Source organism: Etheostoma spectabile, chromosome 3 (genome assembly GCF_008692095.1).
Source record: "Etheostoma spectabile isolate EspeVRDwgs_2016 chromosome 3, UIUC_Espe_1.0, whole genome shotgun sequence".
Taxonomy (NCBI): domain Eukaryota; kingdom Metazoa; phylum Chordata; class Actinopteri; order Perciformes; family Percidae; genus Etheostoma; species Etheostoma spectabile.
Window position 1 is genome coordinate 8,313,133 of NC_045735.1, and position 25,307 is coordinate 8,338,439.

Sequence of the window (25,307 nt, forward strand, 5' to 3'; positions counted from 1 at the left end):
GAATCTTAGGCATGTTTGCAGATGTCTAGTTGCAGTTGATGTGAAGGTCTAGTAATTGTAATCTAGTAATCTAGTAACTAATTGATCCATTATTAGTCACAGGTGAAGCTCATATGACAAGGCGACAACACTTATGTCTTTGCAAAAATTGACTCAATGGGCTTTACCAAGCTGTGAATATTAGAATACTTTTTGACAGTTTCTTTTTGCACTGAAACATTATTACAAAAGCTGTTGGGATTAAAATGAGCCATTTCTTGTAAATAAATCTTGATTAGAAATATATTTCAGCGGCACTTCAGGTCAATTTGTACACAAGCTACAAAACTTTTGTCAGAGACCATAGAGCTAATATCTCTTATTCCAGTCATTCAACAAACATGAATGTTGTGTTCTACTTCTAGGCACAATGCTAGAGCTTATCAGAGCAACATACAGTAGGTCTTTCTCTCTCAGTGAGAGAGCTGTAACACAACTCTCAGCCAGTCTCTCAGAGTCAGATCCACAGTGCTAGGTTGTCATTTTAAACCTTTATCATTGTGCCCTCTCCACTCCTGTATCTTACCTTTGGGACAGATTATTGCTCTTGGCTTTCTCAATGCTCCCAACGTGGCCTTTACTGAGCCAGAAAATATTAATTTCCCCTCTGACTGTGCAGAGCCTTTAACATCCAGAGAAAAACACATCTTATGGTTTGTTCATAAGAACATGTTTGCTGTTCAAAGATCTTAACATCTTCAAAAGACTAATGTAAGAAAACACATAATTAAGAACATAAGAAGCTGTGTGCATGTGACTGTGTTTATTACTTAATATTATATCTATTAACAATCATGCTAGCCTGGCAGCAGGGGCTGAGTATTAGAGCGCACTTGCTGCCACAGCAACTGAGTTGGTCTGTCTCAGCCACCCGGTGAGCAGAAGAGCACTTTGCCAATGTTCACGGGGCAATAGACCTAGCCAGCTAGTCACTGCGGGGCAACTCATGACTACACCAACCGTTACACACCTGTGTTCTGTTGGAATCTGTAGAATTGAGTCCAGAGGTGGAAGTTTGATCTGGGCAAGCATCCTTTCACTTAAAGCGTAACACTCGCCAAAATTCATCCTAGGGTCTTTTTGTGAATGTACCCGCATCAAACTTTCTTTAAAAAGCATATTTAGGACGGAAGCACCACCTTTAAGATTTACAGTATTATTGTTATTTGGTCAAGTGGCCTTTTGAATGGGAGAGCTAGGGGCACTTCTATGCTAGCCTCAAAATAGCTATTTCTAAAACACTAAGAAGGCTCGACACAACATGAAACTTTGCTCAAAGTATCACCAGGGGCTCTACAAATGGACTCCAGCATTGAGAACATTGTTTGTGTACACAGAGTTTACTAAAAAGAGTTTTGAAAAACTCACTGTAGCTGTTGTTTTTCTGGTTGCCGTCCATCTCGCCAGTCAAAAAAAGTCAAAGGAGGAGAGTAAAGATGGAAATTTACTAAATCTTAGTTCCATAGAAATGCATGGATAATTTGTTGTTTTGACGTTTGTGAAACACAATTTTGACCTTGTACTCATTTGGAGATCACCTATTCTTGACTGGGAGAATGTTGGATAGCGTGAACAACAACTGCTAACGTGAGTTGCTTAAAACCTTTTTTAGTAAACTCCGTGACCACAAACAATGTTCTCAAGACTCGGGTTCATGTGTAGAGTCCCTGGCCATTTGACCGAAAAACGAGAATAGAGTAAATCTCAAATGTGGTGCTTCCGTCCTCGAAATGCTTTTAAACGAAAGTTTGACTCAGTACATTCAAAAAAAGACCCTAGGTTGCATTTTGGCAAGAGTTATGCTTTAATTTTGCCCGGGCGCTCTCTTTTAGGAATATCTCAACTTTCTAACAATCACGCTATTAATCAACAACAAGCAGCTACATAAATGTTCTGGACAGAACTCATCCAGTGTGACTGATCACTTGTTCAAGCTTATCTAAGGGCAAATCATTCTAATGCCAAGTAAGTGGAGCAAGAATCACCTTAACAATAAATCATTTATAAGCCTAAAACTGTATGTAGCTGAAATATGGAGAAGAAGTGCTTTATATTACATTCAGCCTGTTCTGCAGCTGCAGCAGTCGGTGCTCTGAGTTCTGAATTCTGTATGTCAATGACTGCTGTCTAATATTTTCCCTTTTTCTCACAGTCTTTAATAGTACTGAGGTAGAGCTGTTTTAAATACCAGGTTCCTTCACATGCAGTTGTCAATCACAGGCAAATGGCTCAGAGTTAGACCTGACAGAAACAGCTCTGCGTGTGAGAAATGGTATTTTGTGGTTAGATTGAAGTGGTAAAAGTTTTTCTAAAGTTTCTCTACATTTAACCAAAGCATTATTCTTTCCAGGTTATTCTCTCCCTAATCACAAGTGTCACGTTGTTGTCGGCGTGTCCCGCGTGTGACGGTTCCTTTTCCCGTTTATTTTTTTCCAAACCACAACCGTCCAATTGTTGTGTCTGGCTTTTGGCATTTCATTTATCCGTTGTTGCGTGCCACGGAGACCACGGATTGTGTCCATGTGCCTGGGGGTCACCTCCCGTGTGTAGCGATCTGTCCCGTAGTTGTGTCCCCCAGAGGCCGTGGACGTGTCCTGGTGCGAGTTATTGTCACCATCCCTTGTGTGGCATTTGATTTCCCCGTTATTGTGTCCCCCAGAGCAAGGGACGGACTGGGACCAAAAATTGTGCCCGCCATTTTGGCCTAGACTGGCCCACTATCTTAGATAGCTTCATACCTATATATAGCTCTTAGTAATTAAAACTTCTAACGTCATGTAATGACACAGCAAGAATCAGTGAGAGTTGACACATTAAAAATTTCAAAAAAGTGCCATTTATTTATTCAATGAAATGGTATTCTCCTCAAGAATCATAAAACAAGCTATATCTATCTATATGTATATATACAGTATGTATAATCCTTTCATGAGTGAAGAGGTCCTGTGCTTTAATTTGAAGAGGTCTTTCAAGAGTTTTTGTGCCAATGCAGACAAAAAAAAGCTACAAGTCTCATTAAGAAAGTTTGCATGATGTGCAACGTTTATCTGGGCTACTTTAAGGACACAAATGCACAAGCTTAAGAATTGATGAACCTTAAGGTGGTGCTTATTATTAAGACTTAGGCTACTTTGTTGAATGAAAGGTAGGCTAATATAGCCTTATAATCATAAAATGGTAAGATCATCAGTCAAGACTCAGATACACGCAAACTTAGCCAAACTAATGCAATCATACAGTATAGTATGCATACTTCTTTTATTTCTGTAGTGTTATCATCAACAGTTTGTCCACCACTTGTTTTTTGGCACAGTTTTATCAAAGTATGTTAAGGGGAGTTGTGCTTACCGCAGGTTGTACCCTTGCTCCCTCATCTCTGTCCCTCTCCTCTTAAGTGTCCTCCTTACTGTGCATGCCACTGTCGCCAACACCACCACCACCACCATCACTATCATCAGCCACGGGAGCTGATGAAGGTCCTGCTACTGCCAAAAACATGTCTGTCAATCTGACACATATGCCTGCCTGAAGGGCCTGTTTCTTTTTCTCAAGCAGCTTCTCTGCACCTCCTTTGCATTTCTTTTCCAAGATCTCTATCACTATTCTAGCCTGACAGATGCACACACAATACTGCATGCAGGCAGAAATCCCAAAGAAGGTCCTGTTTAAAGATATGATGTCCTCTTCATGGTCTTGGTTAACGTTATCCTCACCTAGCGCCACTTCACAACTAGCTGCTGCCGCTGTAGCTAGCAGCATGTTCAGCGCATTGGACATTGTTGTTCCTGTCTTTATCCCCAACAGTAGCCGTAAAAAGACCATGGTAAAGTTAGTTTTATATTGGACGTTGGATATTTGATACATTCAAAAAATCTATTATGCAGCTTGCCCTTTTGACCAATCCATTAAAAATCACTTTTGTTGAACTCAGCTTACTGTATTGCACAAAGCTTATTTAAAAAAAATCCTTTGATTTTTTTATAATTCTTTTATGTAAAGAATAAACGTGAAAATTGTGATATGTACATGAAATAATAAATCAAAATTACATGACCATTTCACAAACTGGCGTGAGACCAGGTTGGGAAAAAAATACTTTGACGAAGGGAACGGAGAATTAACATCAGCTGTGTGCGTGCCCATCAAGTGGCATTTCAGACTGGATGTGCTGCGATGATAGCTTAATTCACAACAACAAGACACACAGATCACTTTGGTCTTGCCAATTGAACCATTTGGCAACTTTTAAAAAGTAAACTTTCCATTCAGAATCTTATTGGCATGCATCTCGGTGTCTTGTGCTCGCCATCCGCTCAAAACACAACATTCCTACTCTTTGGCTGGCTTGCAATCCCAAAAGTGTAATCCCATGTTGTAGTTTTTCTAACATGACTAGTTGTTGCAATAGCATGTGAAAAACTACAAAGTTTGCTAGACGCTAACGTTAATCTTGTGAAAACAAATTGACGCCGTTAAAATGGGTTTGCGTTAACGGTATGTATACATTATACACAACATTATAAACACAACATTATAACATCATATACACATATACAGTATATATGAGAAACATTATATACACAACATTATAACATTATATACACACATATATATATATATGTGAGAAACATTTCTGTAGGCAAAGCTTTCCACGTTGTTTCTCTGTACTCTCATGTATTCATTTCAAAGTCTGCAGCACTGCTCTGAATAATCAGAGAAGTTAAAGCTACAATACAAACTAGGATACAGTACAGGGATTCTGTGTTTCGATAGTTACCTATCGTAACTCCAGATTCTATGAATATGGGCATAGCCCTTTAAAATATATAGCTTTTTCCACTATGGTGCTTTCTCTAGCAGACAAACAGAAACTCTTCTAGCAGACAGCATGGAGAGAGCAATAAAATTTGGTGAACTGTGACAGGGAGCTGAAATAACCCTCCTCTTTTAGCCACACAATAGGTCAATTCTGCTAAAGTAACAAGAAGTTGTTTTTGTTGTTGTTGTTTTTGTCGTTATTTTTTCTTTGCATTTAATTATGTTGAAGTTGTGTAAAAAGGTTTGGGAAAGATGTGGTTACCTCTACCTCGGAGGTAGAGCGGGTTAGCTCTCAACCACAAGATTGGTGGTTAGATCCCTTGCTTCTCTGGCCACATGACATGTAAAGTGTCCTTTAGACATGAAAGTCACTCCCGCTGTATGTGGCTGTCCACTGCCCCTAATGCTTAGGATGGGTTAAATGCAGAGATTGGATTTTACTATATCTTATGTGATAAATAATAACGTTTATTCTTCTTCTTTAAAGAAATAAGCTGTGCAAAGCCAACAAGTAAAGAGCTGTCAGCTTTTAACTAATATGTGCACAGTTACATGTGCTCATGTGGGAGCACAGGAGGTCAGCTCTGCACTTCCGTCATCCCTCACTTTACATTGATCAATCAACGATTTCTGTTGTCCGTATACATGATAGAGGACACTCTCTGTGTTCATGTTCATGTGCAGGGCGGCTGGTGAAGTAGATACAATGTCCTTCGTTCTCTTCCTGCGTTAGCTTAATAAAAAAAATCTGCACTGGAAGATGTAATTTTGCAGAGCAAATTGGAGACCAAGTGATTTTATTGAAATCTGACTTGTGTGTTCTCTATTTAGGAAACACGGCTACATAGGCAGAGGCATACATTGCATTCATGTACAGTATGTACACCTGTATCAGGACATTTAAGTCCTGGAGGTTTGATTTAAAGATAAAAAAAGATAAATGCAGATCAGCGCTTCAAACAACCAATACAAACTCAAATGTCATTCTTACTGACAGAAGTCCAGGACAGTTGTCAAAGGGTACACATCACCCCTGCCCATGCCCAGTGGGGGACCATGAAAAGATCTATGAAGCTTGGGGAAGTGGATAAAGGGCCCAATTTGGAAAGTATAGTCCCCCTGTCCATAATTCCTTGTGGAGAGCCTGAAGATGTCTGAGCTTGAACAAAGAGAAACAGTAACATGAGCTTCAAACAACGAAGAAATGAAGTAATGGGATTTAGAAACCAAACTCAGTCCTGGACCAGTCGAGCCCCCAGCACTTTAATCACATAAGCTCTTTCTTGTAAGGACAATGCATTCATGAGGACAATAATAAGCAGTAATTAGATCTAGTAGTATCCTAGTTGAATCCATTCAAAGAACATTAGCTTATTGCCTACTGACTTACACATGTAAATGAAGACATGATCCAGCTTGAGTAAATTGCTAAAACTATTTCCCTTAATGAGTGAGCAACGGCAGCTGTTCTGCCACTGGAGAAGTCTGCATTATGAATAGAAGCTCCAGGAGGTCTGTGTTGTTTAAAGAGATGGGAGAAGTGTGAGTCTGAGGGTATTAACTAATTATTAACGGTGGCTGGTGCCTGGCAGCAGAGCATGAGACTGCTACTGATTCTGAGAGACACATCTGTCAGACAACAAGAAGTCTGGCCTTGTCAGACCCTCCTCCAAAGTGCGCTGAAGGAGGGTCTGTCACTCACTTCTTACCTCAGCAACACATTGACATTTGAAAGAAGGGTTGATGTTGCGTGGTTTGTTCTTTAACTCCTTTGAGAGACTGAATACAATGCTCAGTTGTGTACAGATGCAATGGAACTACTTTTGTAACATAACGTGAAATCAACTTTGCACAGATTTGTCACTACATTCTTGTTTTTGCAGGATTTAGACTTGTGGTTTCATGAACAGAAGGGCATTTCTGTAGATGGCAAACCACAATGGTGCCATTCTTACAGACAGTAACATACAGTATGTGACTTGTGGAGAGTATGATGGAGTGGGGGAAATGGCAGAAGAGGGTCTCCCAACATTTATTTGTGGAATGACAAGAAATATAAGAAAGTACTGAGATCACTGCCATAACAATAACTGATATTGAAATGAGAAAAGAGCATAAAAACAGGCTGATGCAATAGCAATGCATAGTGGACAGACAGATGGATCAAACCACAGCAGCACTTTCTGTCCCTTCCTTCCTGACAGCAGTTGGATGATTTTCAAATGGAGCTGTACGGATTTAGATGTTATTAGGATGTCACAGTGACAGACAGCCAGTGAAGTGGCTGGAAATCAGTCAATTTACCAACAGATGAGAAAGCTGACAACCACAGAACGGAAACACTGGGTTGACAAAATTAATCACTTCTGCAGCCTTTGCCGCCAAAAATAAACCAGACTTTTAGAAAGTGCCATCCTCCACTCCAGCAGATTCTATTACTGCAGTTTCAATTTCATGAGGAAAAAGTCATAAATGCACTTTCAGCCATCTGGGAAACCACATCAAGTGTCTCCAAATCCATTAATAGTGTCTCTACAATACAGCAGGCGTACATTCCGAAACAACACATTAGGAAACATGGACTAACCATTTAAATCCATCTTGCAATAAAGATTCAACAGTTCTGGCCCAAAGCGTTATCCCTATCAAACACAGAGCCAAGAAGAGAAGAGGGGCTCTGTTCTATGACATCAACCTCTCATCACCGTCTAATTAGAGAGCAATCAGAGAACCCCTAATCTCTTTCTAAACCCTCTTACTTATTGGACAGCATTAAAAAAATGGTACATTTAGTGAGAGGCAGGATTGAGAAAGACAGACACTGTGTTCAAAACCGTTCACTATCAAGGAAATAGTGCCCTATATAATGTGTTTGCCATTTTATAGTGGTGTTACAAATTCTCCGCGGTAAATTTCATTCACAATATAGTCCACTATAAAATACCCACAATGCACTGCTAATTTGAGTGTACATATGATGTAATCTACATTTTACTCCCAAATATCCTTCAAATTCCACTTCTGGAATTGCTCCTGTGTGGCAGGAACTTCCACCAGATGCATGTATTTTCCATTTCCTTACGCTTTCTTTGTGTTGGAGCTTTTAAATTTAGTGGATTTATGAGATCTATTGTTGACTGCTCTTCAGATTTCTGCATGGTAAATTGTGACAGCACCTAGACTATCTGTCCAACCTGAGTTTTCTTTCCCACGCCTATTTTGCAGCGCCTCTGTGCGGAGCTTAGTGCCACCCATGACAATTCTGATTGGTTTAAAGAAATGCCATTAAACCAGAGTACATTGATCTCCCATCACCAAATCCTATGTAAAGTAGCCAGACCCTCCTTCTGCGTGCTTTGGAGGAGGGTCTGGCAAAGTGAGACTAACCGCATGCAATGCAGCCGTGTTTTCCCGAGGGAGAAGAAGAAGCAGAAGTCACTGTGAAAACTGAAAAGGAGCGGACTTTCTTTTCCAAACAGTGTAAATGTAACATGCAACATACATATAACGTTTTACTATTCTTCTGAGTGCTGTGTCTCTTTCAGGGACGTATTAGAAGTATTTTAGTTTTGGTTTGTGTACATGACGTTGAGTGTGCTTGCCTCCGTCACACAAACAACGGGTGCAAGTCACGCAACAATGTGTTTTCAGTGATTGTCCAAAATCTTGTTTGGTCGTTTCCTATGTGTAGTTCATTACTATAGTGTGAGTGTGAACGAGAGAATCTAGAGAAAGTGACAGAAAAGTAAGGGGAGATATATATGTATATATATATATATATATATATATATATATATATATATATATATATATTTCAGACTTGAGTGCTCCATCATTGTGTCTCCATGCTGTGTGATCGCCTCAGGAAAGGCAGTCACTGTGTCAGTAATAGAAATGTGAAGCATTTTGCTGAAGAGTGAAGAGCAGGATCACATTGGATTTTTTTCACACACATCAGCACATTGGGGAATTTAAACATTGGCAAGGTGCCAACCCCTACCTTCTATCTGCTGGTTGTATTACAATATCATGTCCCAAAACTAACTGATGTTATACTTATACAACAACTAGCAGGCTACATACCACACATTGTTTGGCTTCTGAACTGTGGACATCACATACACATCCTCACCCGTCTGGTACATACTGTATATATCAGAGCTTTTGTCTCCCTGTGTTACTTTCAAAATCTGCACTTGGCATTTTGCTGAGCTGTTTTAATATGCTACAAGAACAACAAGTATGAAAAAGGAGGAACATGGGTCATATTTGTAGAAATCCAAATGAAACTTCACTGAACAGTGACGTTTGCAGCCATCCCATGAAATCTCTAAAAGTGACTTTGAAATCAGCATGGCCTGCTCTCCACTGGACTAAAATGTACAACATTTGAAGTGCTTCAAGTACCTCTTTTAAGACGTACAGGTAGATGTGAAATAAACTTCAAAGTCAACTTCCTTTGCCGGTTCTGACTGGAAGTGAATCAGCAATGAACCCACTAAAAAATGACTGCAGCGCATCAATTTCACAATCTCAACAAAAAGATCCCATGTGATTTCAGTCACATTTAAATGACAGTTTAAAATACCAACAAGTGAAGTTTTTTTGTTACTGTAGAGCAAATGAGTGCAGATCTTGGTTTGATCTGATTCCAATTCTGATTCCAATCCTGGAGCACCCCCTGTGATTATAATGGGTGCCCTGAACATTTGACCTAAGTAATTATAATCTGCTGATTAGAGGAAAATTTTCCTTAACCTTATTTTATATTAATGGTGATGCATCAGTGAAGCAGAGGTCGACTCTTGAATTCTTGAGTTTTCAGGAAATCCTCCCTGAGGCAGTGTGGCTTTACAGGATTCATACCTTCAAGCTGCTCTGCTGCATTTAAAGTTTCTTCTTGAGTAGGAAGTGTCATTAGAAACACAGAAGACGATAACTTAAATGCAGTTTAATGCAGTTCAGTTCCACTCATAAACAGTGATAAGAAGATCATAGAAAGCCAGCCCTGTTTAATAAGTTATGAACGTATAAATATGACTAAAATAATTGCCTGTGGCAGATATTAATTTCCTTTTATTTGTTTTTTGTTAACTTGTTAGCATAGCATTAAAATAGTAGACAGATCCATATAGGTTAAGAATACAACAGGAGGGCAAACAACTGACTGACTGATTAAAATTCAATTCTAGCTGTCATATGTGGTTCTGTAGACTGTTTCTAATGGACAGGATGTATTAACCTAATATTGCAGTAGATGTCTGCAATGGCACTTTAGATGACTACGCTACACTGCATATCAAAGATAACAATGACAGAGGTCAAGTTCAGGGTGTTCAAAATGCAAAACACACCTAAGAGACTAATACTTTTTCACCACAAAATGCTACACATTTAATCAACTCTTAATGCTAACATCCAGATGAAGAACCTAAAATGGACATGTATTATATGGCCCTTGGGAGTGCCAATGCGGGGACAAAACTCCAGGAAATGATCATGATGAACAATGTGTTTTAAGGAGTTCAAGACACCCAGACTCTAACATGTAGACACAGTGTGTATGAGTGTACACACACTGCACCCAGGCAGACACACTGCACACAGGTTGATCCTGAGATGTGTGTCAGCTGGCATTTTCTATTCTGGAGGGAAATGGGCTGTGCCAGACATTACTGCAGCACACACGTTGAATACAAAAGTAGTAGTCTGTGCTTCTTGAAACACATTCATGGTTACACTGCATGCACAAGAAAGAAAGACAGAAAGAAAGAGCAAGCACTGGCTACATTATTTGACATCTTTACAAAGGGAGTACTTCCTGCACATAAGTGCAGATGCAAACCATCAGCATCACATACAATACCCACTCTTCCAATATAACACCTATTCTTCCTTTACTGCACTCGTTTCTTCCTTTATTACGCTCATTCTTTAGCACCCAGTCTTCCGGTGGAGACCAGTGGGAGTCCTTCCAGAAAGATTTATTCCACTTGCTGCCCACAAAAATGTGTTTTTCTCTCTGCAGTAGGTTCTTATGGCCAACTGCTTCTTCTATGCTGGTCTGACTTTACAGCCAAATAAAAATATAGGAAAAACTAAACAAAAAACATTGTTGTCGTTGCATGTCTTTGACTTTGAGGACTCTTGGGGAGATCCGTCTGACAGAGACAAATGAGACTGTTCCATCAAGCTGTGATAAATGGATCAATTGATGAAATGTTTAATGATGAGTTGTGTTTGCCTCATTGTAAAGATAAGTCATGTTCAATTGTCTCTGATATGTGCCTCTATTAGTTTCTTAATCCTGGAGCTGAAGTTGATACCTGTTGTCTTATCACTTCAATTTACTGATGATTTACTTTGGAAAGTCCTGCTGTCGTGTCCTCAAGCAAGGCACCACATTTAATAGCTTTAGTAAACAAGCAGCTGAAGTAATTAATTACTTTGTATAATTTCAAACTGTGGTGGTCAGCCTCAGGTAAGGGCATCTGTGGTGGGAATGCATTAGTTGAATAAAGCTGAGAAAAAAGCAGCTTCATTAACCTACAAAACACACAAACACATTCTCAAAATATCAGGAGCCCCAAATACTGCTTAACATGCCAGCACACATACACCATATTTGTTTTATTTTTATGGTAATATATATATATATATATATATATATATATATATATATATATATGGTTTTGATGGTTTTCGATTTTTGCAACAAAAAAAAAGGTGCATTCCAATTCTCAAATTTCATATTTTTCTCTTGACTTGGAAATCAATCCACTCTGGATTTAAGAAAAATTCACTCAATTCTACATAGAGGAGTAATAAGTGCTGGGACACAAGCACCCTGTCACATAACTTGCAGACATACCGCTGAGAAATTTTGTCTAGATCCTCTCTCCTTAGAAATACGAGACACCATAACCAGTCTTTGGGTCTAGCTGGATATTAGATGGCTGCTTAATACATTTGAGTGGTGACAGGTTAAGCCTCTATGTGATTAAGGACACAGTGGGAACTCGTTCAGCAAAAAAGCTTTATTTATTTAATAAAAATAAATTATTTAACTTCTTAAACACACCAAAGGACTGTTGAAAACAATAAAGTTGTCTCAATTACAACCACACTCCCTCTATTGTCTTTCAACTTGTTCTTCCATTTTATCATTTGAGTTAATTGTCAAACATTTTGAGATAACCCAGCATACAACTGGTTTGGCAGACTTTTGAATCTGTTGATTAGAAGAGTTATATGATAACTATGACTAAAGAACAGAAACACATTCAGTAGTATGTTGATTTTTTTATTTATATGTATAAATGTGGAGGATCCCTGTCCAGATGGTTATGTCACATCCAAAACAAAAAAGCTGCTAACATCAATACAGGATTAAGGCATAATATTAACTAACCATTGGATATCCTTCAACACCGTTTTTTTTTTCTTCTTATTATTATTATACTATATGTGAGTGTATAGTGTTGATGTCTACATTGAAATATAAAAATCAGACCGTCTTGTGTTATAATGTCCAGTTAAACTGACACTTGTATGCCCAAACACATACCACAACTAAAGCAATAAAGAATACAAGTTTGAGCATTATTGAGATTAGTTCCATGGAAAGGGGAATGTAGGCTAACATTGAATGAAAAAAAAGACTATGTATAAACATACGTAGCCATTTTAAATGCTTCATAGTAGAAAGAAAGTATCTCCTAAACAATACAGTCACCCGTGGTTAGTAATCCCATCCGTTCTGTATCTTCAGTCTTACTTTGACAATGAGAGAAATTGCAGCAGGAACCATAGCAAGGAGCTCTCCTGAAATGTGTTTTGTTTGTCTTTGGTGTCCCTGTGGTGTGTAAATGCTTTCTCACCACTCTCTAATGATTATTTGTCTGCATTGATGTCAGAATTCTTAAATGAATGAAACATCTTAAATGAATGGTATTCTAGCACAGTTGGTCCTGGTCACAGTAGTTAGATATCAAGAGTTATGTCAGTTAGTAATGGACACTAACTTAAACTGTGGATAGTTGTTTTGGCAAGGGGAATGCATGTATCAAAATGTGTGCATGTGTGTACTCTGCATGACAACCGCTGACAGAACCAGTGAAGGAAAAACTGGTGTCATAAAACTGCTTGGCAGCATCCATCTGGGAAGATGAGAATCTGATGCTGGATGAAGACACAGTGAAAAATACATATATCCTTTCTCTCTCTCTCTCTCTCTCTTTTAACTCACACACATATACACAAACCCACAAACACACAAGCTGATTTCTATTCCTCCATGCATTAAAGGTCCCATGACATGGTGCTCTTTGGATGCTTGTATATAGACCTTAGTGGTCCCCTTATACCATATCTGAAGTCTCTTTCCCAAAATTCAGCATTGGAGCAGAATTACAGCCATTAGAGCCAGTCCCACAATGAGCTTTCCTTAGTATGTGCCATTTCTGAGTCTGTAGCTTTTGAGGAGGAGAGAGGGCAGGCAAGGTGGAGGCTGGGGGTGTAGCCTTGACCATCTTCCACTTTGCTCGTTCGGAAGCCATGATGTCTCTTTCTCATAGGTGAGCCAACTTCTCTGTGCAAAGCAGAGAAAGGGGAGGTAACCTTGCCCCTTACGACCTTATAAGGAGCAAGACTCCAGATCGACCCATCTGAGCTTTCATTTTCTCAAAGGCAGAGCAGGATACCCAGGGCTTGGTTTACACCTATTGCCATTTCTAGCCACTTGGGGACCATAGGCAGGCTGGGGGAATGCATATTAATGTTTAAAATCTCATGAAGGGAAATTTTCATGCCACGGGACCTTTAATATTTATTTATTTCCACTTTACTGCTCGGCCATTTCCTCCTTCCTCCCCATTCCTCTATTATCTACCATCCAGAATCAACTTTATCGTGTTCTCCCTGTTAATCTGTTACTCAGTGAGACGTCACACTGCTCCTCGTCTATGTACATGCATCGCCAGCCAAGCGGCAGTGTTTGAGATGTGACCTGCAGTATCTTTTCATCCTGTACTGTACAAGCAACTCAACCAGCTAAAGCTACTTTACATTGAGGACATTGAGTTAACTAAGGACACTTTAACAGCTTCGTACCGTGTTCAGACATTATTACAAGAATCTGTGAAGCAGCACAAATCACCTCTGATCCTCACACCACAGCCGTCAGACAGGAGGAGAGCAGAGCAGCAAGAGCAACTTTACTGCTGAACATTTCAAACGTCTGGGTTTATACTCCATACATACAGCTCTAACAAGACACTGGAGCACATCTGAAGCTAAACTTTATAAAGTGTACAAACCCTAATGTAAGATGCTGGGAGACACGTATAAGGACTGTGGGAGATTATAAAACCCATCAGAGTGAAATGAAGACACAGAGGGTTGGAAGTTTTATTGTCCACTGAAGAGTATATATATTTCATGAACACTAATGATACTGAATTGACAGTTTACAACTATAAAGAGTGGAAACAGCTTCCTATCAGCATTTATAAAGTTTTGGAAAACCCTGAAAACATTATTTGGAGAAAATAACTTATATGTTGCATGCTAACACTGTTACTGGTACTGTGTCACTGCTGTTAAATATCATAACTAGTTTTACATATGTCTGTGGTCATGGTTACCAGAGGACCATTTTTAATGTTAAACCCATGATGTCTTGAGATAACGGTTGTTATGATTTATTACTATAAATAAAATTGAATCGAATTGAACGTCTTAACATTCAGAATGAGCAGTATTACAATGACTATATCCATTGACGGCAGGTGACAGCTTTAACACATCAGTACAGAAAAGTTTGAAATGATCCAAAGTGAGAATCATTTGGACAAAAGATAAAAAGCAGACGGTTAAGATTACAGGACACGTTTTGCAGCACATCTATAATTACAGACAATTCCTCAGGGTCTTACAGTTCTGCAATCACAGTGGTATCACTGTAAGAAAAAAACAAGTCCTCCTCATTACATTCCCTCATTAGAGAAAGAAAGAGAGAGAAAGAGTTTGTAATAATTGTACAGAGTGCAGGCCACTCATGTCTTCTACTGAACACTAAGTTGAAAGCTCATGACCTCTAGGTGTTTGGATTTATAAATAATGTCCGGCTCACAGTAGTTCTGTTCTCCGGCAAAACCTTGGATGTCAGTGTAAAAACGTGCTGTTTTGTTTGACTGTAAAGGCTTCAAATAACTTTATTTTCTGGAGGGATACTACGAGAAGCTCAGTATATGGGCTGTTGGAGTAGGACAAAGAAAGCTCACCATTTAGGAAAGAATGTGATCAGTCTAATGACTGGCTCATAATTAGTTTTGGTTCACCACACCATGCTCAGATGGTCCTTCAGCGTCTCAGGGTATAAACACAACGTGGCATCTCTCAAGTACTTTGGTGTTTGCTGACAGTACTGAGATGATGAGGCTGAAGGCAATACTGTGTCTGCATTATTTTCCATTTGGACAGACCAGAGGCTGTAATGATTTATCAAGCTTGATCGAAACAAGATGTGAATACACTGCTGATGGTGGAGATGTGTCTCATCCCATTTGAAAAACTTATTTTTCACAGAGCTGAGGTATTGACCCAACAGTGTACTAGAGACTTGGTCTAAATGTCTCTTGTATCACTACAGAGGTCCGTTTTAATGAGTCCCTTCTCTGGAAGGCAAACAACTATCCTAAAGTGCACACAGATAGAGACAGGATGAGTTTTCTTTTGATCCTCTGTCACATGCTGGAGAAGTCACACTGTTAGCGACAGTTTGTGTTTAACTTGTTTGCACATGTTAACAGAGTACACTACATCAACACTTCACATGTCAAGAGTACATACTGTGTGGTCATCACTGAGCACTGCTGAAATCCATACAACACACACATCAATGGAAGATAGAGAGAATAAAGGGGCAGAGCCTTTGGTTTACTTAAGAACAGAGGTTCTAGGCCAGTGGATGCACAGTGTGTGTGTGTGTGTGTGTGTGTGTGTGTGTGTGGTGTGGTGTGTGTGATGTGTGTTGAGTGAGAGATTTCTTTGACATTTATGATGCTATAGTGTGTCTTCTGGGAAAATACAGCAGAGACTTATATTATATATATATATAATTATATATATATATATATATATATATATATTATATTATATATATTATATATATATATATATATATATTACACACCACATAATACACACTACACTCTATACAGAACCTAACGAGATGAACACAGTATTCTGCACTGACTGTCTGTGTGATAGTGTGTGTTTGTAATATCAATGTGATCCTTGCGGTATTTATTTAACAGCTCCCCAACTAACATAACTCTACTAAACATAACTCTTTAAACGCACGCACACACACACGCACACGCACACACACACACACACACACACACACAACACATTCTCATGAACAGGTTTGTATGATATTGCACGTAAAGTTATGCACACTAAAACGTCTAATAATCAACAACAACACAATATTTCCAGCACTGGCATCCGTGATAGACGTAACACTGTTCAATAAATCAACGAAGAATTTCCCAAAAACTAAAAAATATACAAAAAAAGGACACCACTGCGCATGCATGCAGACTCCTAGAGCTATACTCAACCCAAACCCCTTATTAGAACTCAGCAACTCATTTGCTGCCATTTCACAAAAAACAGCAAAGAATGAATTAGCAAAGTTGAATAAATTGAGAGAACAAGACAGCCTTGAAGTGTGATCCATTCGGTCTCTATCAACACACATCTAGTATCAAAACTTTATACATATTAGTCATTCCAAAACGATAAATAGTAATTCTATTTAGGGTGTGAGAACAGGTTGAAGGGTGTAAGACTTGATGGAAGAGACCATCACACAATGTAACAGCCCGTTATCCCCCATCTGTGCCCATAAACAGATGAAGAACAAGCATTTCTATGTGACTAACCACATGGCGATACACAACATACACCCACACTTGATTGTAAACTCTCACACCTAATTAGCATAAAAGGAAGTCATGTTTTACCTGCATTACAGGATCCACAGAAGAAGATTCAGGATGGAGTAGTTCAGAAGACATAAAACAGAAGACAAAAGATAAAAACATAGAATTAAAAGACAAACATATAAAGAATCTGATTAAAGTCATTGTAGCAAAGCTCTGAATCTGGACTCGCATTGTGAAAAAAATACCAATAAATGAAAAAAACTGTTGTAAGTCTGTTTATGCAATAATGTTGGACACACATCTTACATACTGCCTGGTCATGCTTTACAACTTCTACTCCCATAAGATGATATAGTGTGAGTTTAACTTTCTCCATTAGCACTCTGCTGTCCTCCATCATCTCTTTGAGACTGCAGGTGTGACTGCTATTTGAAGGTGTGTTTTGGCAGCTCATATTTTAACTTTTATGAGTGTATCAAGTATCAGAAGAAACTTTCAGCTTATCATCACATTAAAGTGAAAGCATCATGCAGGGTGCAAGAGATGGGGAGTGATACAGTGCTCATCAAGGCTGAATATTTAGCTACACATTTTTTTTATTTTTCTAAATGCTCCAGTGAGGACAAGCTGATGGTATCAGCAGGGAAACAAGATACAGAAGTGATCAGAGACAGAGAAGATGAACTTGCAACACCGCTCACAAGGGAGAGTTATCTGTAAAATTTCCATTTAGTCGCAAATTAGATATTTATAAAATTAGCAGAGCGTGTGCTTCGGCTCAGCCTATCCAGCTGCTGTAAACTGTCTTTGTTTCTTTTGTCTTTGCCTAATTAGTTGATGCCTCCTGTAGGAACATCGGCTGACATGATCTGGTGCCAGTTTGTGTGCCAGCTCGGCCTGGCATGACAGCATGAGAGAGGCTGACCAGAGGTCTGGTCTGAGATGAGGTGAAAGGGGTTTGGTCACATTAACAGATGGAGTCTGAATAGATTGATGCTTAATGCTTAGTGGGGTGCAGAGAAGAGACCAAAAGAAAGATTTTATAGACGAACACCAACAACAAAAACAAATATATAAAAGCTCTGCAAAGCCAGAAAGTAACAGCATTAGTAGTAGATGGTCCAAGTAAGACATTATTTGGTCATAATTATTATCTGTATAGCATTTGCATCATTCTTCTTTGCATAAGGATGAACTACCAGGATGGCCTGTTAAATGCCTATTTAAATAGACACAAATTTAAAACATTTTCCTTTGTTTAATATGCAAATGTACATGAATCAGACACGATCGGGAAGATCATTTCACTCTAAATCGGCCTTTAAATAAATCATATCTCCACTATCATTAGGAAGAAAGATTAACATGTTAACAATTGATCTGATATTCTGATTGAACAGCTGACTCATTCCTAAATACTGAATCTCCAAAAAGTAATCCTGACCATCCAACTACCTCAGCTCTGTTTGCCTGTAACTCTGTCTGAACAAAGAGAAAGGATCATGTGTGTACGGTTTCCTCTGCTCTGGGTTTTGATCTGATCCCCTGTCAGTACCAATCTGAACAGATCGGGATTTCTCTGTAGAAGGGACTGAACCAATGGCAGACAAAGATGAGAGGATAAAGAGTTAATGATCACTGTCAGATATGTTAATGACCTTCCCCATTTCATCGAGCAGCACTGATCTGAGTTCAGCTTGTTCTGCACCTGAGTAATAGGACTCAAGTAAAGACAGTTTTCTACTTTTAGGATGCTGAGAACACTGTACCTGTGGTGATGTAGCTGCTGAAGGCAACAATAGGCTATTAATTCTGTTCACCTGTCATTCCAATACATTCTCACTTCCATTGCGTAAAATATGGACACTCGGTCATGTGCCTTTGGCGTTGTCATTGATGCTATACGCTAAAAGTCTCCTTTAGCGTCCTATCTAAATGCACTTGGTCGGGCCTCATGTGTCACTTTTGACGCTCTGGGTCAGAACGTATGTTTAACTGACATGCCGCCCAAGAACGGGAGAGTTGGGTTTAGGAAAAAATTGTGGGTGGGGTTACAAAGTTTACTTTTCAGTGACATGCGGGACAAGAACGGGACACAAACCCCAATCTCGTGGGTGAAAGTCCTGTGTTGTTTGACCCATCCACAACCCCAACCAACCTCCTTACGTGGCATTTTGGACTTTCATACTACTTGCTTCTGTTGTTGCTCTTAATACAACTTCATCTTACAGCGCCGCGTTCCATACACACGCTGAATGGTGCTTTTTGCACCGTATCTGACACTGAGAGCCACGGCCCCAGAGTCTGTATTTGACCAGTTGGGAGTAAGAAAAAGTTAGCCATATAGGAAAACAGAGACAGAAAGGACAGAGCGTAGAGGAGCGCCCTCTAAATCTGCATCTGATTTATTCAGTTTAGCATCTCCTCAGTCATATTTTTAATGAGAGGGGAACAATGGTCTGTACCTTAAAAATACACATTTCAACTGTGTAGGCATGTCGATTCAAAGTACAGTTATTAACAATAGCTAAATTGCAATGTAATTAAAATGCAATTGTTAGCACAAAAAGTCATTACTGGTGTCAGCTGTCTTGACACTGCATTACCTTGCCATTTAGATGCAATTTTCAACGTAATCTTTTCAAATTATCATATGTGTTCTTCTAGAATAGATCTTTTCACTCTAAACACCATGACTGATTCATGCTGCACAGTGAAACTGTCTCGGCAGGAGGTGATTATGCAGCACGCTGCGCTCAATCCTCGGTCAGACCACCATGATGGCAACAGGCGGAGCTAGAAGCTAGACATTATTAGCACTTGCAGAAGGGTGGGGACCCAGTTTGACAGCAAGACAAAGCTGACAGTAATCAGAGCTGACACTCTACGGATATTCACAAGCTCAGCATGACCAAAAGAGATGAGCAACACAGCATGACACAACATGTACACCACCCAATCACTGTTGCAAGTCAGTCATTGAAATACGAGGAGTGGTTTTAGCCCTTGTAATGTGTTAGAAAGCGGGCCACATTTCTTTTGATAGTGGGTCAAATTGGACCCATGATTTAACTCAGCCCAAAATACTCAAAAAACAATAATTATCATCCAATAATGTTTTTTTAACCCTGTTGCTAAGTTATTATGTATTCATATGCATGTACACACTGTTTTAAATGTTATTTTGGCGGCCCCACAGACCTTTCATTTTAAAATATACCACTAGTTTTTAATTAAAAAAATGTTTAAATTCACTCTATTATTTCCTATAATGAAGAAAATGGGTAGTTATGTTATCTGACCATAATAGATTAATATTAGATCACACGTCTAAAATAAAGTCTGAAATAAAGTCTGAAATAAAATGCTTGATAACGTAATAGTAAAACTTAACTTAATATGATTAATCATAGCAACATCTGTGTTGCAACGGGTCAGAATTGACCCTTATAGATTTATGTTCGGAAAAGGTAAGTTCTTGAACAAGAATGCACATCTGATGAAGAGGAGGGTCCAAATGACATACATGCTCAAAATAATTTCATGGTCATTGATCCCTTTGACGCCTATGTCAAAGCAACAACTGAAAACATCAGAATGACCCCGGGGCCTACTAGACATGCTGCGTCACATGTCCAAGACATCAAGACATTGTTTGACCTGTTCATACTGCTATCTGTTGAAAGATCCTGCTTGAGAAGATGGAAGGGAGTTGGGTGTTTGCTGGATGAAGATAGACAAAACACACTTGCATGCTTAACCCTTGTGTTGTCTTCCTGTTAACCATGAACTTGCCCTTTTTTTTGCTTTTGGCGCTTTTTTTTAAAAACCTGAGTAAAACCTGAATAACGGGTTTTACACTTATTCTTGGAATTCATGGTCAACAAACCTCATTGATATCAAATTATACAGACGTTTTTAGTTAAAAACTGAGAAATTATGAATTATTTTGACTAATAGTTAAGATCTGAGGATGTTGAGTGGATCACAGATGGGTAGATGTCAAAGTTTAGTCCGGATACTGTTTTGAAACCATTAAAAAAAAAGAATTCAAATGCTATAAGATTAAATAAAACACCCCAAAAATTCAATAAAAGTAATCATTAATTTTACCTGAACAACGTTGAATGGAATCATCCATGTTTTTTGGGTCAATTTGTTTAAAAGAATACATATTTCTGATATAAAACACATTGAAACGGGTCAGTTGAGCCGAGAACAACACAAGGGTTAAATGGGGCTGTTGCTTCTTGCTGGGGTGCACATATCCTGTAACAAGGCTGCTGCCAGCTTATTGGAAGCTCAGTCAAGACAGTATTTTTCATGCTACCTGTCACTTCAGACCTCTATTGTATTGTCAACAGTTATCCATTTTGACAATTGGGAGACAAGAGTTACTTACCATGTTAAAGACAAACTTGCTCCCATTAGGGATGTTTGGGACAAATGGCTGGAACAATTGCCATCCATGTAGCCTTATTACAGGACCGTACAGCCCATCACACCATCAACTCAAGCAGGATCGTCTCAACAAATGATCAGCTCAAATGATGTCTTGATGTCCGGGACATGGGAAGCAGCATATATAGTAGGTCCCATTCTCATAGTGTTCTCACAGGGTGGTCTTTCTTGGGTGTCATAAGTGAACAACAAAAAAAAAAGTCCCCTTTTTTGTTTTGTATATTGTTCATGCCATGCCCTCAAGATGACACTTAATTGTGAGTGAGTGAGTGAGTGAGTGAGTGAGTGAGTGAGTGAGTGAGTGAGTGTTGATTGTTGTGTGTGTGTGTGTGTGTGTGTGTGTGTGTGTGTGTGTGTTTGGTGGGGTGGGGTCAAGTTTGATCCACAGAGCAACCCACAACTTATGCAACTGCTAATATTATCTGCCGGCTTGTATTTGACCCGTAAGACCACAGTTATCATTTTTTGTTTTAGTGACCTTCAAACTTTACTAAAATAATACAAAATATGTTTGCTAGGATATCATAAAACCTTAATTAAATAAAGCTATTATTTACAAATTAAGTTAAAAAATGTTAAATGGTATTTTTTATGTATTTGAAGTTGGAAAAGGGTTGAATTTGATCCTAACACAATATACCAACACAGATGGTACAAAAGATAAGGTGAAGCCAAGATGAAAAAAGAGAGGCGGCAGATGGACTAAGTTTTAAAAGAAGAAGATAAAGAGGCTCAACCCAACAGGGTGGTGGCTTTTAGCTGATCTCTCTGTCAGATGATGAGTCATATCACAATACCCCCAAAACGTTTTGTCAAGCTACTTCTGTGGAGCAAAATAATGCATTTCTCATTGTCACGCTTAAATAAATAAAGTGCATCAACAGTAAGATATCTCCAATCCACTGCAGTTATTTCTGTCCATACTAGTTAATAAGCTTAGTAGACTTTGCTTCACCACAGCTCACATCATTTTATTGCAGATATACAGAAAATAACTGCTGCTTTTGACTTCAAAAGAGCCTGCTTCATACCAATATAACCAATCACCTTATGCCATGATGTCGTGTTTACAATTCATTCGCTTGACTTTGATTATCTCAAATGATCACTTAGCAGTGGAACCAAAAGTAAATTTAAAAATGCAATCATGTTTTATCTGTTGGTAGATAAAAGACTTTTTCGCTCTTGACAGTTGATACTAAAGAAGTGAAGAATCTAAGGAAAATACAAAGACTTCAGCTCAACTAATTTTATAATGACTGACTGAGCTAGAAAATCGGTGAGCTTATTATGTGAAATTATCTTAAGTAATTTTAGACATTAATTGAGCCCAGTGCATCAAGAAAATGACAAAGCATTCATTTCACAGTTAATTGTTCTTGATTATAAGTGCCAGTTAAGACATACTTCGTAGTTATGCAGGCTGACAAAGGAGAAAAAGGAAGCAAGAAGAGAGAATGTTGCCCTGCTTGAACCTAAACATTTTAAATTCATTATGTAACATTGATTAAAACTGTTACTTTTAAATTTACCATCAGAGCTCATTGGTATTCTTCTTTATGCACATCTCAAACTTTACTTCAGAAAGACTGACTTCAGTCTTGCATGTCAAACTAGATCGTAAAACATACAGAGTCATATACTGTGTACGTATATGACTCCGCTATATACTAACAAACTAAAAGAGGAAAAGAAAACAAAAAAATATTAGTGGTCTAATAATAATTGTAAAATGGCAGGAAAGAACTAAGAAATGTATCCAATCAGAAACACATGGATCCAAATAACCGAACTCTACGGCTTCTTCATGGAGAAACACTAAAACGTTACAAAGATTTATTAAGAGCAAAAACGGAACAGCATGGCAAACATCAGCTAAACATAATGGAGGAATCAATACAGTCCAATTACTTCTGGCAAAATTTACATTAACATATTTTTTCATTTCATATGTTTGGACAACTAATTTTACTAACCTGTATAGCAAAATAACAAATAACCCAGGCCAACAGGAAATACAGAGGAAATATAAAATCCTTGAATGAGCAATTAAAGACTACCAGAACCCCACTGACGTCCACATTACAGAACAAGAACTAACAGACAAAATAAAAAAAAAGCTTAAACTCAGAAAGGCCTGTGGTGCTGATTGCATTTTAAATGAAATGATAAAATACACAGATGATGAATTTAAATTGGTCATCCTAAAAGCTTTTAATATCATCGTAAATTCAGGTATTTCCCCAGCTATTTGGAACCAAGGACTGATAACCTCCATCCACAAAAATGAAGAGAAGGTTGACCCAAATAACTACGGAGGAATCTGTGTGACGAGTAAACTGGCAAAACTATTCTGCAATAGTATTAATAGCAGAATCTTACAATTCATTAGTGAAAACAATACCCTGAGCAAAAGTCAAATTGGATTTCTCCCAAAATATCAAACATCAGACCACATCTTTACTCTCCACACCCTCATTGACAATTACACCAGAACAAAGGCAACAACTTTTCATTTTTTGTGGACTCAATTTGGAATGATGATCTTTTCTATAAATTGATTGAAATGAGTATTGTAGGAAAAAGTTATGATATCATAAAATATATGTATACAAATAACACATGTTCAGTTAAAAGTGTCCACCAACAAACATTTCTTTCCTTAAAAACATGGACTGAAACACGGATGCTGCCTGTCCCCAAATCTGTTCAACATTTATATAAATGAATTGGCTATAAATGTGGAACTTTCTACATCCCCTGATATCACTCTGAGGAATACTGACATCAAATGTTTGTCATACGCTGATGATCTAGTCCTGGGGTCCATTTCAGGAAGGGGGTTTAACAAACTCTGAGTCTAACTCTGATCTTTGAGTTGATTTACCCTGTGATGGGAAATTCTGAGTTTTCAGTTCCAGAACAGCTGATTTGAGTTGGTTCAATAAACTCAGAGTTGGTTCACTCAGAGTTAAGCGTGTGCACCACCACAATAAAGAATGTATGAATGGAGTCATGATACTATGATTCCCCATAGCAACAACCACAAACACAGATACACCGCAAATACAGCGAGTTTGAACATGTATTTAGTTAAAAAAGCATCACAGCAGCTGCATAAGCTCTAATATAGTGTATTAATGTCATATTTAATCACAGGTAACGTAGGCAAGGCAAGGCAAGGCAGCTTTATTTGTATAGCACATGTCTCACAACAGTGCAAGTCAAAGTGCTTTACACAAAATCAGTTAAAAAACGTTAAAATAAAAAACAATAAAAAAACATGAAAAAGTTAAAAAAAAGAACATTAAGACACATAAAACACAAAATAAAAGTTACGTGCAGCATAAGAAATAAACATTACAGAAATGAACAGTCATTTAAGAAAGGCAGCATCAAAAAAAAGGTCTTCAGCCTTGATTTAAAAGAACTGAGAGTAGCAGCGGATCTGCAGGTTTCTGGGATTTATTCCAGATATGAGGAGCATAGAAACTGAAAGCTCTTCTCCCTGTTAGTTTCTGACTCTGGGGACAGAATAGACCTGTCCCAGATTACCTTAGAGGTCTGGGGGGGTCATAGTGTAGTAGCAGATCAGAAATGTATGTTGGTCCTAAACCATTGAGTGATTTATAAAGTAGCAAAAGTACTTTGAAATCAATTCTTTGAGACACAGGAAGCCAGTGTAAAGACCAGAAGGAGTGATGTGATACAGTCTCTTGGTCTTAGTGAGGACTCGAGCAGCAGCGTTCTGAATCAGCTGCAGCTGTCTGATTGATTTTTTAGGGAGACCTGTAAAGACCCCGTTACAGTAGTCAAGTCTACTGAAGATGAAAGCATGGTTTTCCAAGTTTTTCCAAATCCTGTTGACACATGGGTCCTTTAACCCTTGATATATTCTTAAGGTGATAGTAGGCTGACTTTGTAATTGGCTTAATGTGGCTGTTAAAGTTCAGGTCTGAGTCCATGACTACACCAAGATTTCTCGCTTTGTCTGTTGTTTTTAACATTGTTGTTTGAAGCTGAGCGCAGACTTTT

At 38.5% G+C, this 25,307-nt stretch overlaps 1 protein-coding gene and 1 long non-coding RNA gene across 2 annotated transcripts in view; one reads left to right on the forward strand and one right to left on the reverse strand.

Moving 5' to 3' along the window:
• lsamp (limbic system associated membrane protein) overlaps positions 1 to 25,307 on the reverse strand; it is a 713,356-nt gene that overhangs the window by 609,560 nt on the left and 78,489 nt on the right. The window lies entirely within an intron of this gene.
• The window catches only part of LOC116671759 (uncharacterized), a 16,433-nt gene continuing 10,036 nt past the window's right edge, over positions 18,911 to 25,307 (forward strand). Inside the window, exons 1-2 of the long non-coding RNA XR_004327345.1 lie at positions 18,911 to 19,048; positions 24,227 to 24,231. This is a non-coding gene — a long non-coding RNA (uncharacterized LOC116671759). The remainder of the gene's footprint in view (positions 19,049 to 24,226; positions 24,232 to 25,307) is intronic.